Source organism: Equus caballus, chromosome 4 (genome assembly GCF_041296265.1).
Source record: "Equus caballus isolate H_3958 breed thoroughbred chromosome 4, TB-T2T, whole genome shotgun sequence".
NCBI classification, from domain to species: domain Eukaryota; kingdom Metazoa; phylum Chordata; class Mammalia; order Perissodactyla; family Equidae; genus Equus; species Equus caballus.
This window is the reverse complement of record NC_091687.1, coordinates 60,609,447-60,631,200: the sequence shown is the minus strand read 5'-3', so window position 1 is coordinate 60,631,200 and position 21,754 is coordinate 60,609,447. Positions and strand designations below refer to the sequence as shown.

At 43.8% G+C, this 21,754-nt stretch overlaps 1 long non-coding RNA gene across 1 annotated transcript; it reads right to left on the bottom strand.

Moving 5' to 3' along the window:
• Positions 1 to 3,958: 3,958 nt before the first annotated feature.
• Positions 3,959 to 17,435, bottom strand: LOC138923958 (uncharacterized). Its single transcript, XR_011438337.1, has 3 exons — positions 17,080 to 17,435; positions 16,483 to 16,602; positions 3,959 to 5,230 (listed from the first exon to the last, which is right to left on the bottom strand). It is a non-coding gene; the product is annotated as an uncharacterized lncRNA (long non-coding RNA).
• Positions 17,436 to 21,754: the final 4,319 nt, after the last annotated feature.

Below are 21,754 nucleotides of genomic sequence, written 5' to 3'. Positions count from 1 at the left end.
CTCCATGCGCCAACTCACCTCTTCCTGGCTCACCTTTTTACTTCAGCCATTGCTACAGCAACCCATGCAGATGTAAACTTATATCTCTTGCTTTCTGCTTCTCTGACACCACTTGTGGGAACCACTCAGCCATTCCATTACCTGTGCAGACCTGGAAGCAAGGGAGTTACCTTCAGGAAGCAACTCTTCTCTAAAGAGAGTGGGAGGTGGTGCGTACATAACAGTCCTCTTCCGTGTCCAGGGCAGACAAGTCTGAGACACGTTCTACATAGCTCCTTGGAGAGTCCCTAGCAGGGTCCCCTAGCCTCAGTTCCCAAAGTGGTGGTCCTCATGACTGATGGTCCTCAACCTGTTCTTAGATTGTCTTTCCTTCCTTACCTGCTTCACTCTTCCCAGTTGCTCCTCTCCCCTTTGGGACCACTTACCAAAATAAACCATCTTCTTGCAAGCTCTGGCCTTTGCCCTGGGCTCCTGATCTCTAGGCCCTTGGAATGTCCCACCTAATAAGAGTGTCTTTGTTTCCCTGGGGGTCTTGGACCACACCAGTTGGTCTAACGATGTGATTTATGGTGAGGGCTTTAGGCCATGCAGTATCTGTTCTACCTCTGGAGGGGCTGGAGACTAAAGGTCAGCTGCCCAGGCAGTCAACTAAGTCCATGTGATCAAGCCCCAGTAAAAACTCTGGACACCGAGGCTCAGGTGAGCTTGGTTGGCAGCACTCTGTGCGTATTGTCACACATGGTTGCCGGGAAAGTTAGCACTGTCCACAACTCCACTGAGAGAAAACAACTCTCCAGGACTCTGTCCCCTGCGTCTCTTCCCTTCACTGATTTTAATCTCTGTCCTTTCTCTATGAGAAACCATAACCATGACTACAGTGTTCAGTGAGTTCTGTGAATCCTTCTGGTGAATTATTGAACCTGAGGGCAGTCCTGGGGACCCCCAAACTTGCAGTTGGTGTCAGGAGTAAAAGTGGTCTTGTGGACTGTTCCCTAATTTTAAATTATATTTTTATATTAGATTTAATTGTACATTTCTTTCTGTGTTTGTTCCATCTGGGTCTCACCAGGCTTATTAGGAATTAAGGGACCAGTTGTGTCCATGATTGAGCCAAAGCACTGGAGATAGATCAGGAAAGTCACCTTCCTCGAGCCAGAATTGGTGGAGCTGGGAATCTCCCTCAGGAGAAGGCGAATTAGGGAGAAGCTGGGCAAAATGGGGGCTCTGAAGTTTTGAAACCTTACCTTCACATAAAAATTGTTCCTCGTTAGTCAAACTTGGAGAACCCAACCTGTGAGCTAACAGGTTTCCTTATTGAACTCATTTGGGCCAAGGACCCTATCTTATACCTCTGCATCCATCATAGCACCAAGTACAATGTAAAGCATAGAGTAAGTGCACACTAATTCTTGATTTCTAAATGGACTCTTTGCTATAAGGGGAAAGAAGAGGACTTTTGAAGAACTTAAGCTGAAAAGATGTTATGAAGTGTTCTTACAAGCTCGCTTTCTTGTTTCTAATTTTAATTTTTCTCTTTTTCCTGTTTTGATTGGAAAAGAACATTTTGAAGGGAAAAGCACCTGTAATCTTACTCCATTATCATAAACACTTTTCTGTATTATTACACAGACTTCGTATCATTACCTGCAATCCCTCCTAAATATTCTATGGAGTATAGTTCATGAGCAAGGGTCACGATCAAAGTATGCCTTAGGAAAATAACTCAAGCACTGTGCAGAAGACAGCTTAGAGAGTTTGCCTCTTGCCTAGGACCCAGTGGAGCCTGCAGAAAATCCTAGAGTCACCACATGGAGGAAAGCACCATCATCCTGGAATACCCACCCATGCTGGGCTGATAGACGAGTCAGAAAGAAACTTGTATTTGAGCTGTGACATCTTAGTTCTATTTATTGCAGAAGTTGAACCTACCCTAGATGATGCAAAAAATGATAACCTGGAAGAAAGATACTGCCATAAGAAAGACCAAAAATATATGGCATTCAGGGGCCGGCCCGGTGCTGTAGTGGTTAAGTTCATGTGCTATACTTCAATGGCCCAGGGTCCATGGCTTCAGAACCCGAGCGCAGACCTACACACCACTCATCAAACCACGCTGTGGCAGAGCCCCATAGGCAAAGTAGAGGAAGACTGGCACAGATGTTAGCTCAGGGCCAATCTTCCTCACATACAAGCACACAAATATAAATATATATGTATATATATATACACACAGCATTGGCTTAGCAGTTGAACAGCTGAGGAGAATATAGCATGCTGTAAATCTGAACACTCTGAAGGCTGTACTCTCATCAGCCAGGCTGCATTGCCAATACAGGGCTTCCTGACTCATGCTGTGAATGGTTACAGGTGTGCTGACAAACGTACCCTCTGCTCTCCAAGGAAGGTTAGGGTTCAAGATGGCCAAGCCCCCACGCTGGTTGCCTCTAGCCAAGAGCAGCCTGTGTTTACCTCCAGTGGGCCATTTAAATAGTAAATGAACAAAAAGGAAGCTTTCTTTTCATTGCTTTTGAATAAAAAAAGGAAGCAACCTCTCTAAGCTCTTTTATAAAACTCTTCAGATTGTTTTCTGTCTTGAGTTATACAAATGATTAAAAACCACAGCCAATTTCAAAGTATTCCTTCCCCCTTTTTTTCAACTTCCTAAAGCAAAGGCTGTCAAAGTCAAAATGTATCACAAGTCCCCTGCATTAAGTTGATTACTCCAATTGTTTTCTTCCCTGCTTAACTATAGTCACAGGTAGCATGGTAATTACAAGGAATTTTATTACTGAATTCCCTTTTCAAAAATTTACTTAAATCAAGGATTTGTGGTTTCCAACAGTGACAGCAGGAAGTGGGGTAACCCAGGGTCTGTACCCAAGTGCAGCATGTTATTAATGCACTTTGTTCCAAAGTGTGGAAATGGGCTAGCTGGTGGAGAACCCCGATGGCAAATTAATGCCCAGGTGTGTTAAATTCTGAATTTGGGACACAGCTAGGACATGGCTAACACATCGCCGATTCCTGGGTCAAATGTATTTTCTCAGGGAACTCTCATATTATACCCTGCTTGCAAAAAAGCATACGCCTTAAAAAGTGATTAAAATGGTAAGGTTTATGTGTATTTTCCCACAATAAGAAAAGTCTTATGAGAGAAGAAGCTGTTACCGAGCCCCAAAGGACGGGTGACCAGTAAGTGGGCCCTTTTGCCTAGAGCCACCCGCACCAATAGAAGGAGAAGCGTGCCAAACAGCAGAGCAGAAACGTTATTCATTGACCAATCAATAGAGGAGGCACAGCTCCAGCTCTAAAACACCTTCTCTGAGAAGGGAAAGTGAGCAGGTTGCTTACGGGATGTGAAGGTGGAGAAGGCTCCACATCAGTGCTCGGGCGGGGGCATTTGGGGCATGCGCAGATCTTTCCTTCCTGCACACAGCGCCTTTTGCACACCTTTCCTTTGGCACATGGCACCCCATCGCCATCTTGGACCTTTCTGGTTTGGACTGGTTCTGCTGTTTGGCCACCTGGCAATGTTCTGCCTTGGTTCCTATAAGCAAGCACAACTTGAAAACAAAGCAATAGACATGGACAATGTTTTAGGGACTTCCCCAGCTGACAAAGCTTTACTTCTGACCTTCTGTTCCCAGACACATAGACTATCAAAGAAAGAACTTTAGAGATCACCTAAAATTTTGATTATTGAGCACTTACTATTTATTCATTTATACTCCAACTTATTCTGGAAAGGATCTAAGGCAACTTAAAAGCTGTATAGAATATAGTAAGGCAATATAAAATAGAAGTAGTAGGTACAAACTTTAAAAAGATAGAAAAATAATTTTCAAAAAGCTTATTTTCAAAATAATTTCAAAAATGATAATTTTCAGAAGATAATTTTCAAAATAAGGCAGAATCATAACATAAATACAAATATAAAACTGAAAATGTGTTAAATATTTTATTAATGAGGAAACCAGTAAGGGTCTTCTACAACCAAATTAAGGGAGAAGTTGAAAAACAGACACGTTTATAGATCAGAAACATTGAAATGAATATACAAATAGAGACAAAACTGGCCCTTTTCGCTGTGGGAGAAGAGAGTCAATTAAACCTCTCCTAGACAGGGCAGCGTGTGCATGTCTACAGACAAGAGTTGTTTCGCATTGTTATCAGTAATCTACAATTTACAGTTACAAAATGCCTTCCATATAATCGGCGTCGGAAAACCCCCAGAGGGATGTTCTCTGGAGTCTAGACAATGCACAGTTTCCAACGAAGCATAAATTTTTCCCCACACATTAAACAAAACCAAGAATTAAGTTAATACAAAAATACATACCAGGCTGGAATAGGATGGGAAGAATTGTGTTTTCACAAAAAACTTGAAAATCAAGCTACTGCAAACCGAGAGAGTTACTGGCACTGTGATTCCTGTTTTATTTGCCTCAGAATCCAACTGGGAAGTTGATTTGTAAATCCAACTCCTGAATTTTATTTATCTTCTAATCCCTGTAATTTTCCCATATGTGTGATGACCTTTTGTGATATTATCATGGTAAATACTTCAGGGTAGAAACATTTTTTCAGCTGTGTGCGTTTCTCCCTTTATCGTTTTCGATGTTTTCATCTATTTGCACAGTTTATTCTTTTCATAATTTAAAGTAAAGATTGAGACTATGACATGCTTGTGACACCAATGGGATTGCATGAGTTGTCGCATCTGGGGAATTGTAGAGTCTTGAGGACCTTCTGTAGCATGAAGCCATTGGCAGAAAAGATGAAATTTAAAGCTGTCTATAAAATTGTGGTGCTCCTTTAAGGGTCTTGGAAGAAGGTATAATTTAAGAGCTAACCAAAATTCATTCAAGTGAACACCCACTACTGACCTTTGCCTATAGGTCGAAGCCACAAGGTGAGACCCTCTGTTGGCCAGAGTCCATCCCGACACTTTTCTCAGTTTATACAGCGAAAGAATGGTAACAGCCCAAGCCTCTCCTCAGAAAATTCAGGTCAGGGGAGAACCCAACCCCCCAAATTACCCAAGGAGCATTTAAGCTCAGAAGATGAATAGATTATCCTTGTTACTCAAATTAAATTATGACTCTGGGCCCTCATCCCACCCACCAGGAAAATGGCCTTTTCCCTTCTTTGGAGATCTCCCTCCTCAGATGACCCCAAGAAGCTTTATGGATGTTTATGCAATACAAAAGGTCAGTCCCGATGCCATGACCTGAAGGGAGGAAAAAAATGGAAAATCGGCTCAGTAAGGAATTCAATTCTTTTCAGCTAGTGCTATCCACTGCCACTAGGTGTCGCTATTGAAACCAGACAGCCACCTCACCCTGGTCCACTTCAGTCCTTTACCTGTTGTCTTAGATTTTTTTTTTTTTTTTTTTTTAGGAAGATTAGCCCTGAGCTAACTACTGCCAGTCCTCCTCTTTTTTCTGAGGAAGCCAGGCCCCGAGCTAGCATCCGTGCCCATCTTCCTCCACTTTTTATATGTGGGATGCCTATCACAGCATGGCGTGCCAAGCAGTGCCGTGTCGGCACCTGGGATCCGAACCCGCAAACCCCGGGCTGCCCAGAAGCGGAACAGGCGAACTTAACTGCTGCGCCACCGGGCCAGCCCCATAGTTTATTTCATTTTTTTCTTTTTTTTTTTTTTTTTTAAGGAACAAGTTGAAGAAAGTGCACAAAAATTAAACGTAAAATCCTGTTGCAGTGGGGCCGGCCCGGTGGCACAGCAGTTAATTTTGCACGTTCCCCTTCTTGGCGGCCCGGGGTTCGCCGGTTCGGATCCCGGGTGCAGACGTGGCCTGGCTTGGCAAAAGCCATGCTGTGGTAGGCGTCCCACATATAAAGTAGAGGAAGATGGGCATGGATGTTAGCTCAGGGCCAGTCTTCCTCAGCAAAAAGAGGAGGATTGGCAGTAGTTAGCTCAGGGCTAATCTTCCTCAAACAAACAAGCAAACAAAATCCTGTTGCAAAATGTCATGATATAACAAGGTAATAATTTACAAGAGAAACTTGGACATGCGGGTACGTATATTGCCTACTGTTGCCACCTACCTGCTCGAAATCTGGGACCCTTACCACCTTCTATTCCAGGTGTTAGTGAGGCAGATGGGGCAGCATGGGGAGCCTGCCTCCTGGAATGCAAGAACTTTGAGAAACTGGATTATTTGTTTGGGGATTCATTTGAACTCTAGCATCATCACTTTTTTTCTGTTCTACTGAATAACTCCCATTAGAAAACACAATGCTGCAGTAGCTCCCATTTTTGAAAAAGTCCTCCCTTGACCTCACATCACCTCCAGTTTCTGCCTGATTTCTCTGCTTTCATTCATAGAAAAATTCCAGAGTCGGCTGTACTCACTCTGCTTCCTCTCCTCCCATTTATTCCCGCTACAGCTCCTGAAAGACACTCTTTTCCCCATGTTGCCAAATCCAGTGTTCAATTGGTTCGCAGGCCTCGTGCCTCTTGACTGTAGTTGCCATGGTTGACCACACTCTACTTCCTGCTGAAACCTCCTTGTCTCCTGGTTGCCCTCTCCTGATTTACCTCTGACCTCCTTGGCCTCTCCTTCTTAGTCTTGGCCGAATCCTCCTCAACTTCATGGTCTCTCCCTGGGGAGTGCTCCAGGGCTGGCCTTGGACACCTTCTGTATCATGCCCACACCCTGGGTGATCTCATCCAGCCCCGAGGCTTTGGATACCAACTATACACTGTGACCCCCAAATTAATGTCTCATCCCTGACCTCTCCCCTCAACTCTAGCCGCCGTGTTCTGCTGCCTGTTTGACCTCTCCACTTGGTTATCTCACAGGTGTCTCAAGCTTAACATACCAATAACCTAACCCTCACTTTCCCCCTCAAAACCTGTTCCTCCTCAAATTTTACACATTTCACTAAATAACATCTCTATTTACCCAGTTGCTCAGGCCAAATACCATAGAATCATCATAGACTCTTTTCTCCCAGATTCCCTCACCAAATCCAATCTAACAGCGACTCCTATTGGCTCCAGCTTCAAAATGCACCTTGAACAGATCGTTTCTCATCATCTCTACTATCGCACCTACACTCTACATGTCACCACCATCTCACCACTGGTACTGGGCCCCCTGCTCCGACATTGCCCACCACTTGCAATCCATTCTTCACATGGCAAACGGAGGGAACTTTTAAGAAAGTAAACCAGATCAGTCGCTCCCTTCCTCAAGACACTCCAATGGCTTCCATTTCACTGAAAATACAGCCAAATGTCTTAATCCATTCACTTCACTCCAGTCACAGTAGTTTCCTAACAGTTCCGTGAACCACCATGGGGTCCTTCACTGGCCGCTCCCTCTGCTCAGAATCCTCTTCCCCTCCAGGGCCTGGCTCCTGTATGGCCTCATCAGGGAGGCTCCCCAATCATGCTGTCTAAGGTGACATCCCTCTTTCCCCTTCTCTGCTTTATTTCTCTTTATGGCACCCGTCACCGCCTGACATTAGGTTGTATGTTAACATGTTTGTTTGTTGTCTTCTGCTACAAATGTAAGCGTCATGAGGACAGGGCTTTGGTGAGTGCCAGATCTCCAGCACCTAGACCAATGGCTGAGATATAAAGTGCAGTCAACAGCTGCCTCCTGCAGGAATTAATGGAAAGGCTGGGCCTCTCTTTCAGAGACATCTGGCTGTGACTGGAGACAGGTGGCTGGGACTGGAATTTAGGGCTCTCAGGATACACTGATCTGCTTTTGGTGTCCTGGGTGTTGACCGGAGCGTCACTTGGTAGTGACCTATATTGTGCCTTGGCCTCTAAAGCCGGCCAGGCATTTCATGCATTTCCCTGTGCTCTCTGAGCACCGCATGCACATGCTTCCAACTTTTCAATCCTCTCACAGACTGACACTTCCAACAGCCAGCCAACACCAGTCATTACGACAGCATCTCGTAAAAATGTTTTCAAAAAGCCAATTAAATTTATTGCATCTAAATATTTAGTTCTTGTTAATAGTTAATTGAAAATAATTCAAAATGATTTTCTTATAAATTCACAATTGTTGTATGATTTCCAAACCCACTAGTAATATCCTTAAACTATCACCCCAAACATTTTCAAAGCTTCCTGCCAGGGGCAAAAATGATCCTTACAAATGGGCCATCCAGCCATCCACCCACTGTTAGATCCCCTGCAGTGACCTGGCCGGATCTCCACTGATATCTGGTGATCCCATAGTCTGATGCGATCTCTGGCCATCCACGTGAAACGCTTTGATGACCTAGAACCACTGACCGACCCACCATCGTGCCTCTGGGTCCTGGGTCACTGCGAAAAGGAAATCTCTGTTCCCTGGCTCACTATGATTGCTCCAGGCCAACACTATAGCCCTTTAATGACACAGCTCTTTGAGTGTAAACACTACATAAAGAGGGTCATTTTCCCCCAAGACATCCCCTCAGGGTGGGCGTGGCTGGGTCCACAGAAAGTTAGTGGTTGCCACCCCAAAATGTCCTGAAGAATCACCCTCCTCCCTGACCTGTGCACATTGGGGTCAACAGTAGGGGGATCTCTCTTTCTTCTTCAGCCTCAAGACTCATCCCATATCCTCTCTAAGCTTGTGACATCCCTTGGGGGAGGGAGGTTTGCCTATTATTACATAACCATCAATTATCTTCAGGCAATATCAAATAAGCCAAAAGCAAAGTGACAAGAATGCAAACTACTTCTCCTTGTTTAAAGAGAGAGTTGGCCACTAACTTGCAGATATTTTAACTGTAAAGTAAGGTGGTGATAACTCATAGCCAGAAGGCAAGCCACAAAAATTAACCACTGTACCTGGCTCATGCTTTTGGAAAACAAGTAAATCAAAATGTAGGTGGTTTTTAACCTTTTAGATTGTATACTAATGATCACAGTTGTTAAAAGGAGAGGGCACAAAATAATCTCTTGGGTAAAGTCTCCTCCCAGGGGTAGGCTGGTGTGAGGCGGGGCGGGGATGGGGGATCTCCCCAGGAGAAGCACGACTTTGCTTATTGACTAAAAGGTCAAGGAAGAAACCAGTGTCATAAGATGACTTTGTGAGGGGGTTGATGCAGTGAAATGTTAGTGTTGCATCCTTGTTCCTGCCTAAGGAGCCTTTTGTATGCTCTTTCTATCCACCTGCTCTGAATCCTTCACTCTGCTCCTTTCAGCTTAGCAAAGCAACAGTTTTAAAAGACAGAACGACAATTTAAAGGGAGGACTGATGTTAATAGATTTTATGGTGGCTTATTTACGGTGAAAGCCCTTAAAATCGCCTAAGGCTATTTTCCTTTAGAACACTACCGGGATGAATGATTGGTATTCAATTATTTACAAAGTACTTTGTCATCACTTTTGTTTGTTTTTCTCCACAGCATCCTAATATTGATAGCCTCAGATGGGATAATGTCCAGGAAAGATTTTAAAGTAGAGAAAGTCAAATGAAATTATTGTATCATTATGACTATTATTGCACTTCTAATCTTCTATCACTGACATAGCTATTAATCTTTCCAGAGGAATGGTTGGAAAGCAAAGGAATAGCTGAGACTTGCTCTCTTTCAGAGAAAAAGCTAAGAAATGGAAAACATAGGCATCTTCCTAAAGCTACTCTCTGACAAGGAGGTATGTGACAGAGACTGAAGAATCTCAGAGAATCCTCACTTTCATTGAGTACGTGTGTGTTTGTGCATATGCACGTGTGTGCACTTCATTAAGTCATAGCTTTGAGAAGAAAGGAAGAAGTCTGGAAGGTTTTCCATTGCTGGAATGTCTTTGCTATTTGCTGAGTTACCACTCACGGCCAGTTCGTCAGTAACTTCATCATTAATTTCTTTGTCAGTTGCTAACCCGCTCATTCCCCACACAGCCTGGGTCCTTCACAGAAATCCTCTCTCTCTGGTGCCACCTGTTCCACTGACCCATTCAGCCACTGACTGACATAATTAGCAACTGACAACTTGTGCACTCTGTGGGGACGCTCTCGCCATGCCCCTGGTCACCCAAACCTTAGGGTCTGTGACTTCCTGCCACACCACACAGTGCAGCCTCTGCCTCCCAGCACAGTGAGTGGCATTTAAATCATCACAGTGCTCTGGGCTGCGCTGTTTAATATTTCACACCCTCTGCTCAGTGTGACTCATCCTATAAGAACAGACAGCAGGAGCTTTGTCACACCTCTCCCTTCTCTCTGAGCACATGGAAGGCTACCCAATGGACCCTCAAATGTCACTCTTCAAGGCCTGTACAGGTCCCTCCTTGTTTGCAGTGCCTTATGGAGTCACAGAGCTGGAAGAGGAGAAACTCCTGCCAGCTGGGAAAACGAAAGCAACCCTGGACCCCAACACATCTGAGGGGCAGCGCCTTCAGCAGCTGGGGGCGGTGTAGAAAGGGAGGGTGGGAGGCTTCGTCCCTCCTGTGTTCCGGTGAGAGAGACCTTCTTCTCCAGGGACGGTGCCAGGGACAGAAAGGAGGGATGGCACTGGGGAGGTGGCACAGCAGGGGCACCTCTCTGCTTCAGCCTGGCTGGGATGGCTTGCTGGGCATCTTTGTGCTCATCAGTGCCAGTGCTGTCTGGATCCTCTGTGCTGGGGATAAGACAAGGGGTTGAGAGCACAGGGTCCGGAGGGCTGAATCTGCCTCACATGTGCCAGGGGAGGGCCAAGAAGCTCTCAAGGCTCCTCCGTGGCAGGGACGCTGCTGCTAGTCCTTATGGCACCTTTTTGTGAATTAGCAAAGGCGCCCCTTACTCAAGGCTCTCGACTGCCAGCTGTCGGAATGTTGTTGTAATGGACATGCACATGTACAGCGCTGAGTGCATCCAGTGACGAGTGCTCTTGAGACTTGTGCCATGTGGTCAGAGGACCTAGAGGAGGGACAAGGGTGAGGCTTGGCTTCAGTGACTTCAGTGGAGACCAGGCCTGGATGAGCCTCACAGGGCTGCAGAACTGGTACGTGGGTGGTGGCAGTAGAGTGTAAACCCAGTCCCGGGGCCCGGAGCAGATGACACGGGTGGAGACCCGGAGAAGGTTAGGTGGGCATGGGTCTGACAGTGGACTAGCTCAGGACATGGCCCTAGTGTCACAGGCTTCTCTGAGGCTGCCAGCCCATCCGCAGCGGAGAGGAAGGCGCCATGTGGAGAGCACAAGTGGGGTCCACTGCTGGGGAGCAGTGAAAGAAACATGGTCTGCCCCAGGGATAGTGTGTGAGTTGCCCCCCGTCTCCGCTGGAACCAGAGGCTCTATTGGGGGGGTGGGGGTGAGGGTTAGGGGTCCCGCAATTCTGCAGGCTGGGGCTTAAGCCACCGCAGTGCTGTTTGATTGCTATTACTGTGGTCAGTTGTGCTCTCAGGACCTTGACCTGGGAAGTCACTTGTTAGGCCACAAATGCCCTTCAATACTCCTCATCATCCCTCGGGTAGAATAGTTTGGCTGTTTCTCTCCCCTCCTCTAGAGCACTGCTGATCTCCCATCTGGACCTCTTTCCTCTGGCCCAGGCTGCCTTACTGCTGTCGACAGAGTAGAGAACAGACTGGCAAGAGAATGAGGTTCAAGAGACCACTGTTCTCCAGATCCTTCCAAAGGAGGAAGGGACGGGAACAGAAATTGTTGAGCCTTACCACGCTTTAGGACTTCTGTGCTGAACTTGGTGCTTCATCTACCATCGGCTTTCATTATTCAACAGTCGCCAGGAGCCAGATCTTTTATATACCTTTACTTTTAATCCTCACAACAACCTTGTAAAGTAGGTGTAGTCCCCAAAGTTGTCTACATCCTAATCCCCAGAACCTATGAACATGTTACCTTACGTGGTGAAAGGGACTTTGCAGATGTGATTGAGTTAAGGATGTTGAGATGGGGAGATTTCCTGGATTGTGTCAGCATAATGGTCCCAATGTCAACATAGGACCCTTATTAATGAAAGTGGGAGGTGGGAGAGTCAGTCAGAGGAGATGTGACAACAGCAGCAGAGTCAGAGTGACGTGATGCAAGAAAGACTCAACCTGCCATTGCTGCTGTGAGGATGGAAGAGCCCACCAGCCAAGGAGTGTGTGCAGCCCCTGAAAGCTGAAAAAGGGGAGGAAACGCAGGGGCAATGCAGTTCTGCCGCCATCTTGATTTTAGCCCAGTGAGCCCCCTTTTGGATTTCTGACCTCCAGGACTGTAAAGTAAATGTGTTTGTTTTAAGCCACCAAGTTTGTGGTAATTTGTTAGGCCCTCAATAAGAAAGCTAATGCAGTAGGTATCCTTGCCTCCATTTTATAGGCAAGAAAACGGAAACTTGTAAGAACCTGAGCCAGATCGAAATCTAATTCTCCGTGACTTCAAAGGCCACACTTTTCCCTACACTCCATTGCCTCCCCTCTTAAATGTTTATAACTAATGTCCTCACTGAAATCATCAAATATTTAATTGCTGGAACAACTACTTTAGAAAGAATCACTAATGGCATGCTTCTGAATATATCTGCTTGCCACAAGTAATCTGTTGAGAGAAAAGAAAGCATCCGTTGAAACTTGCCTGGAGAGTTCATGAAAAGCAAACCAGAATTTCCAGATTTCCCTGCAGAAGTACTGAATTCTAAGGTGACAAACAAAATCATCGCTCTTTAGCTTGTTTTTCATCTAGTTGAATTTGTAAATTATCCCCGTGTACACTGAATAGTACGTCGGTCATGAAAAGATTAACGACATCATTAATCATCAGGGAAACATAAACTAAAACCACAGTAAGATAGCATTACACATCTGCTAAAATGGTTAAAATTTAAAGACTGAGAATACCAGTATTGGTAAGGATGTGGAGAAACTGGAATTCTCATAAATTGCTGGTAGGATGTGAAAAAGTACAGCCACTTTGAAAAACTGTTTGGCAGTTTCTTATAAAATTAAATATACATCTACCCTATTACCCATCAATTCCACTTCTAGATATGTCTTTTAAGGCGTATACTTTTGTCAAAACTCATTAAACTGTTCACTTAAAACTTCTGTATGTAATTTATAGCTTAGGTTTTGAAAAAGAACCAGGAATTGAAATAAGAAAAAAAAAAAAAACCAACACACCCACTGGGGTTCTTCTAATGATTAGTGAGCATAGAATTAGAACTTTTTTTTTAAGATTTTAATTTTTTTCCTTTTTCTCCCAAAGGTCCCCGGTACATAGTGTGTATTTTCTAGCTGTGAGTCCTTCTAGTTGTGGCATGTGGGACGCAGTCTCAGCATGGTTTATGAGGAGTGGTGCCATGTCCGCGCCCAGGATTCGAACTGGCGAAACCCTGGGCCGCTGAAGCAGAGCACGCGAACTTAACCACTCAGCCACAGAGCCGGCCATGAATTAGAACTTCTAAAAGGGAGGCAAGTGGAGTGGTGGAAAGAGCACCAGGCAGGGACCAGAAGCTTCCTTCTGGTCTCACCCCTCCCTGACTTATGTATGTGTCCTCATGGGATTCATTGCACCTCTCTGGGTCTCAGGATCCGCATCTGTGAAATAAATGAGCTGCATTAGATGACCTCACAGTTTCCTTCTAAGTCTACAATTCTATTATTTACTATTTTAAGTGGTAAATCAAATTTCTTTAGAAGTTTCTAGTTGATAGAGCACTGCTTTTTCAACAGACACTGATTCAGTCTGTGATTCGGTTGACGCTGGGTTGTTGGTTAGCAGCATAATTCTCAGAGATTACATTTTCCTATCGGAAACTTGGATCCACTTCATCAGACGGTGTCCAGGAATATATCTTTGAGAAAAGCCAGTGTGAAAAACATACATTCAGATTACGGGCATTTTCCGTGTTTAGATGCAGCCTATATGTATATATTAATAGAGATATGGGGATTACTAAGAACGTGCTCTTTAGAAAGCTTTGAGCAAAAGGGGAAGGTGACACAGTAAAAATGCCACGGGACTGCTAGGCTCTGGGAACTTGGACAAGCCATTCTCATGTTCAGATGAATTACCAATATCTGCACTGGCTGCTCCCTAGCGTTGTTTAAAGATGAAATGAGACCATGTCAAATAGGTAAGGCACGTTGTAACTTACAAAATGCTGTACAAATACAAAGTGGTTTGTTCTTATTGAGAATGAGGAGAGGGGAGGAGCAAGTGTCCTGGAGGGGACCATGCTACCAGCAAGAGCTGAGGTCAGGTCAGTATCAAGCACTGCTCTCATGTGATGCAGGAGGGCTAATGGAAACAGCTGACTCCTTAAAGACACAGAGGTAAACGTATTTTAGAAGGATTCCCTCGGTTGCCCTGAACTCATGACGATTTCTGCTGCTTCCTGCCGTCTCTCAACTCATCCCCTAGATTGTGTCTCAGAAAGCCCAGCCTCACCTCATCTGCAAGATGATTGACCTTTGGTTTGTCAGGCGAGATTGGGAAGACTCACGAGAGCCAAATGTCCACAGCTGGAGGCGGGGAGGAACCACAGAGAGTGCTTGGGGAAAGTGCCTGCGTAAGACTGCTGAGGGACTGCCCAGGGTGGAGCGGGGGTGGAGGTGGAGGAATTGGGTGGGAGCGAGGATTGGCAGAGAGATGACTCGAAGGAAGCTTTATAGAGGAGCGGGAGGTCGGAGGGAGGGGTGGACAGGAGGCAGGATGGGGAATGACTTGTCCACAGAGCACAAACTCTCCCAACCAAGTGTTGATGTTTGATGGTGCTATTTCTCCATCGCTATAGTCCCAGGACCTAAAACAGGGTTAGCCAGGCAAGATGTGCTTAATAAATATGGGTTGAATGAATGGAATGGATGCATAGTAAAAGAGGGTCAAAAGGCAGCATTGGCAGTGCCCTTCCACCCCCACTGTGCCCAGAGGAGGAGAGGCCTGGCCCATCTCTCCAGTCTTGGAGGCAGCAATAGAGAAGGATTCAGCAGGCTAACACAGCCAGACATCTAAACCATTCAAATCATGCAGCCTTAGTACCTGTTTTCTGATTACCCAAACCCAGGAGGCATTCTTGATTCTTCCCTTTCCTCCACATCCAGTCAAGGAACCCCGTCAGCAGTATCCCCAAAATGTCCTTTGAATCTTTCTGTCTTCACGGTGGCTCTTATTCCGGCCCCATCGCCTCTCATCTGGACCCCTGCAGTGGCCTCCTGACCGGTCTCCCTGCTTCCGCTCTGCCCTCCCATCTGTTGTCCACCCAGCGGCCACAGATTTGTAAAGTCACGCCCCTGCCTGAAATCAGCCACTCGTCTCCAATTGCACAAAGAACATGTCCTAGCTCCTAAGGATGGCCCTTGAAGCCCGATGAGAACTGACCGCCATTTTCCTTTTCTACTGTCACCCGCCACTCTGCCCGTCACTCACTTTCCTATAGCCACACTGGCCTTCCCTCTGTTCTTCACACTTGACAAACTCTGTCTGCCTCTGGACCTGTGCACCTGCTGTTTCCCCAGCCCTGCTCATGTGACTGGCTTTTTTTTGTCATTCAGAGAGCCTTTCCTAACTAACGTGCCTTCTCCTTTTCATCCAATACAAGCTATCTCCCATCTTGTTTTATTTTCTTTATAGGACTTATCCCTATCTGGAGATAGTTTTAATTGTTGTTTACTTGTTTCTTGGCTCCTCTTCCTTAGGAGCATGAATTTGTAAATATTGTTGACTATTGTAACCTCTGTTTCCAAAGATTGTCTAGTACCTAATAAGCACTAAATCAAATTTTTGAATGAATGCCTGCTCACCAAGTGACCTTCTGATTCTAATTTGGTTTTCCAAATAGACTATAAAGAAGGTACCAGCCAAAGGACAGGGATGTCTATGCCACCTAATAGTTCTATTTCTCATATAAATAGATACATGAATGCTTGAGTTTATATACTTCAGCTTCTGTGAGTCTGTCCCTAAAAGATAGATTCTCTCTTGGGGCACTAACAAATCAGGTATCTGAGCCTGCAGACCAGTGAGAGGCATTAACTGAGGAAAGGCAGCCTACCTGGGTGAGCCCTGACCTTCTGACCATGACCTTCAGGATCTTACCAAGCGTGTCCTCTGGGCTTCTTTTTGGAACTTCTCTAGGAACAAGTAGAGAACTCTTGATGGAAAAATCTCCAAAAAGGAATAGAAGGCTGTATAAGTATTCGACAGCTCTTTCATCTCGAGCTTTTGTATTTGTGGAATCTTTCAATGCTGTCCTACATGCTGTCACTACACGTGCCCTCCTTTTTCCTGTTCTCCATCAGCATAACCGAGTCAAGCTTACACTTCTGAAGAACAAGAAAGAGCATAAGCTAATAGCTATTGAGTGCTTTATTACGTATCAGACACTAAAGAGTTTACAAATATTATCTCACTTAAAGCAATATTTCTAAAAACTAAGAGAAATAAATAAAATATAAACTGTGCATAAGAGTCGGATCCTAGAGATAACACAAAGGGACGGATTGTCAAATCAGACTCACAGGAGTTGGAGCTCTTTCCCAGTCATAAGAGTTACTAATAGTTTCAACAATACAGGTAACTGTGAGGTACCAGTGAATCCTGGAGACCTGGTCCATGGAAGCTGCTCTCTGGGTCCTTTCTTGCCACATCAGGCTTTGCTCTGGCCCAGATTTAACAGATGAGGTCTCTAACCGATGTATGTTGTCATCACTAAAGCAAAAATAACAACTTGGGTCACAAACTATCTCAAGTTTATACTCTTAGAGTTACATAGTTCACATGTCGTTTTCCAGGGAGCTGTGCCCAATAAATCCGAAGATTCTGGATGTGTTTATCCTAAGCCATCCTACATCGACTGGGAACATCTTGCGAAAAGTTTCTCATAGATAAGGACTCTCACTAGTAAATATCTAGGTGTCCTCTCCAGGAGGCCTGTCCTTAGCATGTCTACAAAGAAATGTGATTGGATCAACTCTCTCTTTCTCTTTCTTTCCAGTGGCTTCTCAGGGAAAGAGAGAATAGCCAGCTACTAGCCGTTTCCTTCCTCCAAGGAATAGGTTTCTGATCCTCAGAATCCCACTGAAAGCAGTGCAGTGATTACTCCCTGTGCTCCCACAGCCTCTCTCCTCAAACTGTCTCTGCCTCTGTCCGGGGAGAGCCGGCACAGACCGGCAGCTTCTCCTTAACCAGCCTCTCGTCTCCTTGGCTCCCGGACCTGCTTCTCTGCTGCAGCGTTCAGAGATCTCACCACTGACTGTATTTCCACCACAAAGTTCACATTTGGTTATTCTTCCACATAATTCTCATTTAAAGAAAAAAAAAAGAATTTATCTTTCACACAGCTCTTAATATTATGTTTGTTTCTTTTGTTCCACTGACTGACATCTACCCACACCAACCAGTGGGATTAGGGTGATATCGACAGCACACTGAGTGCAAGTCCCATCCCAATGTCGTTGAAAGCCCGCCACTTAGCTGCTAGGCACTGAGGGTGGAAAAGACAGAGTCCCTCCTCTCAGAGGACTCACAGCACATTGGGAAGTCCTCCAGTGTCATGGAGTTGACTCGCCTTTAATATCTAACTACAAATGGCTTGTGCCCTCAAACAGGCACTCATGGTGCCTAATGGTACTCTAGAACCAATCTGAAGCAAACATTTTGTTCTTCTTAATGCACCAATAAATAAGCAATAGAATGTGGTCGGTGCTGTAATATAAGAGCGTGTATGAAGTGAAGGAGGAAGTAAATGGTACATCCTGACTGGGGATGTGAAAGAAGGCGCAAGGAAGAAGTGATGGTGAGGCGGGGTCAGATGAATGACTAGGAATTTGTCAAGTAGAGGAAGGGCATTCCAAGCAGCGGGCTTAATATATGCACAAGATAGAGGTATATGAAAAAGCAAAGAATATTTAGGGACTAAAGCATTCAGTAAAAGAGGAGAGTGAAAAGGGGCAGGACGGTGCAGCAGACAAAAGGCAGCTTACTGTCCTCAGTGTTCTCTAAACAGAAAAGTGAGTGTGGGACAATGGTCCTCAACCACCCAGGAGTATCCCAGCCAGGGCCAGGACCAGGGGACACAAATGAGTACTCGTCTTGGGTGCAAAATTTAAGGGAGTGACAAAACAGTCATCAAGATAAATAATATTTTAAATAAAGATAGGATCACCTTACTTTTGCTTCTGGCTCCAATATGGCTTGGCAAGGCACTCTTTATTTAATATTTTGGCCTTTGTTCAGGATCGATTTTTTTTGCATTAATTTTGATTTTAAAAAATATTGCCATTAAAATATTTATGTTGACGACTCAGTTTTTTTTGGCACTCCCTTAAAACTTTTCCATCTGAGACAAGTGTTTTATTCACCTCACCCTGGTTCCGGCCCTGATTCCAGCCAAACTTTATCTGTTAGCATGGATGTGAGACACAAGGTGCCACCCTGCACAGAGGCACAAATGAGAAAGGGTGAATTCACAGCACTTTGTGGCTGATGAGATCTGGAGAATAAGGGACAGAAAGGAGTCAAGAATTTCGTCTCGGAAAACAGTAAGGAGATTTCTCAAAAAACTAAAAATAGAACAACCATATGACCCAGCTATCCCACTACTGGGTATTTATCCAAAAGAATTAAAAACAGATTCTGAAAGAGACATTTGGACGCTCATGTTCATAGCAGCGTCATTCACAATAAGCAAGAGGTAGAAGCAACCGAAATGTTTGTGAATGAATAAATGGATAAAGAAAATGTATACATACATGGAATATTATTCCAAAAAATGAAATATTATTCCTTAAAAAGGAAGACAATCCTGTCACATGATACAACATGGATGAACCTTGAGGACATTATAACAAGTGAAATAAGTCAGTAACAAAAAGGTAAATACTACATGATTCCACTTATATGAAGAATCTAAAGTATTCAAATTCATAGAAACAGAAAGTGAAATTGTGGTTACCGGGGGCTGGGGGTGGGGGGAATGGACAATTGTTGTTTAATGGGTACGGAGTTTTGGTTTTGCAAGATAAAGAGGTTTGGAGATCTGTTTCAGGACAATGTGAAAACACGCAACACTGCTGAACTGAACCCTGTGTATGTACACGAACATGCATTTCTGGTCTCTGTGTGCTGAGAGGCTCCTAGGAGCAATGACACCTCAGAAGCAAAAAAGGATCAGGAGTCAATTACTGTCCAGGTCAATAGACCTATGTATCTCAATAATTTTTTAGGTCATCACTGTATCTCTTTAATAATTGATGTAAGAAATAGTGACCCTGAATCATATGGAAAAGATTAAAACTTAATCTACAGTCGCCATTTTCTGGTTAAGAAGGCAGTAAAAGACTCTCTTCAAAGCTTAGCACCCAGATCTTAGTTTCTCCATAACCAACCATTTTCCAGTATAAGGAGCAAGGGCTTCTTGGAGAAGTGCTTGATTCCAGAACTTGGGCAGGAAAAATTCAAAATGAGCTTGGAACAGTTTATGATGCCAAAAAATAAGGAAGTACTTGAAAAAGGAGGGCTTTTGTATCCTTGTCAAAAGGATACAAAAGCCAACTAGAAGGGGCTACCAGAGGGCAAAGACGGGACAATTTGAGCAACAAGGTAAATAACAGAATTGGTTATAATCCATAAAATAAAATAAGAATCCATGAGTCCTTGCTGATATTAATCAATTAATTAACTTTTAAAAGGAAGAGAAGAGAAATTGTTTCTTACAGAAGAATTGTAATCTAAAAATGTAGAAGAAATGAGGGCAATAGAAAATCACTATTCCAGAAATGATCTACCAATGGATGCTAAAATCAATGGGTGAAAGCTCGAGGAAAAACAGTTTATAAGCATAGTCTCAAAGAATCTCACCCAAGGTACCAGGTACATTTAGAGTAGAAAAATCCAGCGGACATCCCCTCAGTCAAGCAATCAGAGGTTACCATCACCAGCCATGAGACATCTGGACATCATGAGTGCCTGGAACTGTGCACTGAGAAAGGTACAATGTCACTTAACGTGGTATTCTTCCCCAAAATATAAAACCTCAATCTAACTACCTTAGAATCAGACAAACCCAAAATGAGAGACATTCTACAAAATCACTGGCCAGGGGCTGGCCCCGTGGCTGAGTGGTTAAGTTCGGGCGCTGCACTGCAGGCGGCCCAGTGTTTCGTTGGTTCGAATCCTGGGCGCGGACATGGCACTGCTTATCAAACCACGCTGAGGCAGCGTCCCACATGCCACAACTAGAAGGACCCACAACGAAGAATATACAACTATGTACTGGGGGGCTTTGTGGAGAAAAAGGAAAAAATAAAAAAAATCTTAAAAAAAAAATCTCTGGCCAGCACTCTTCAAAAGTGTCAAGGTCATGAAAGACAAGGAAAGACTAAGGATCCGTCACAGGTTGGAGGAGACGAAGGAGACATGACAACTCAATGCAATGTGGGATCCTAGATTGGATCCTGGGACAGAAAAAGGACATCAGGGAAGAAATGAGTGGAATTCAAATACTGTCTATAATTTCATTAATAGTCTTAAAAAAATTTTTTTAAATGCAGTAACATTGGTTTATAACATTATATAAATTTCAGATGTACATCATTATACTTTGATTCTTGTGTAGATTACATCATGTTCATCACCCAAAGACTAATCACAGTCCATCACCATAAACATGTGCCTAATCACCCCTTTCCTCCTCTCCCCTCTTCCCCTCTGGTAACCACCAATCCAATCTCTGTCTCTATGTGTTTGTTTGTTGTTGTTTTTATCTTTGATTTATGAGTGAGATCATACAGTATTTGACTTTCTCCCTCTGATTTATTTCTCTTAGCATAATACCCTCAAGGTCCATCCATGTTGTCACAAATGGCAAGATTTCATCCTTTTTTATGGCTGAGTAGTATTCCATTGTGTATACATACCACATCTTCTTTATCCATTGGTCCCTCGATGGGCACCTAGTTTGCTTCTAAGTCTTGGCTATTGTGAATAATGCTGCGATGAACATAGGGGTGCATGTATCTTTATGCATTTGTATTTTCATGTTCTTTGAATAAATACTCAGCAGTGGAATAGCTGGATCGTATGGTAGTTCTATTATTAATTTTTTGAGGAACCTCCATACTGTTTTCCATAGTGGCTGCACCAGTTTGCACTCCCACCAGCAGTGTATGAGAGTTCCCTCATCCCCACATCCTCTCCCACACTTGTTTCCTGTCTTGTTAATTATACCTATTCTGACGAGAGTGAGGTGATAGCTCATTGTAGTTTTGATTTGCATTTCCCTAATAATTAGTGATGCTGAACATCTTTCCATGTGCCCATTGGCCATCTGTGTATTTTCCTTAGAAAAATGTCTGTTCAGATCTTTTGCCCATTTTTTAGTTGGGTTGTTAGATGTTTTTGTTGTTGAGATTAGTTAATAGTTTTATACCAATGTTAATTTCCTGATTTTTATAATAGTATTATGGTTATGTAAGATGTTAACACTTAAAGAAACAGGTTAAATGCTATATATGAAACTTTACTGTTTTTGCAACTTTTCTGTATGTTTGAGATTATTTCAAAACAAAAAGTTAAAAAATTCTTGATGTAAGTTTCTGGGGAAAAAAACTCTGCAATATATTTCATTTTTTATGAATTAACTCCAATTGTCCTTTTGATATTTTGCTAAAATACACGTTTCTCAACATATAGTTATAACTGATGTTTACATACTGGCATTCTCTTTTTTCCCTTTTAAATAAATTTCACTCATTCATTGAATAATTTGACCAAATAGTAATCTTTTATCACTATGAGTGGCCCCATTCTAGGCACTGAGAACAGGAAGATGAATAGCACTTGCTCTCTGCTCTTGAAAAAT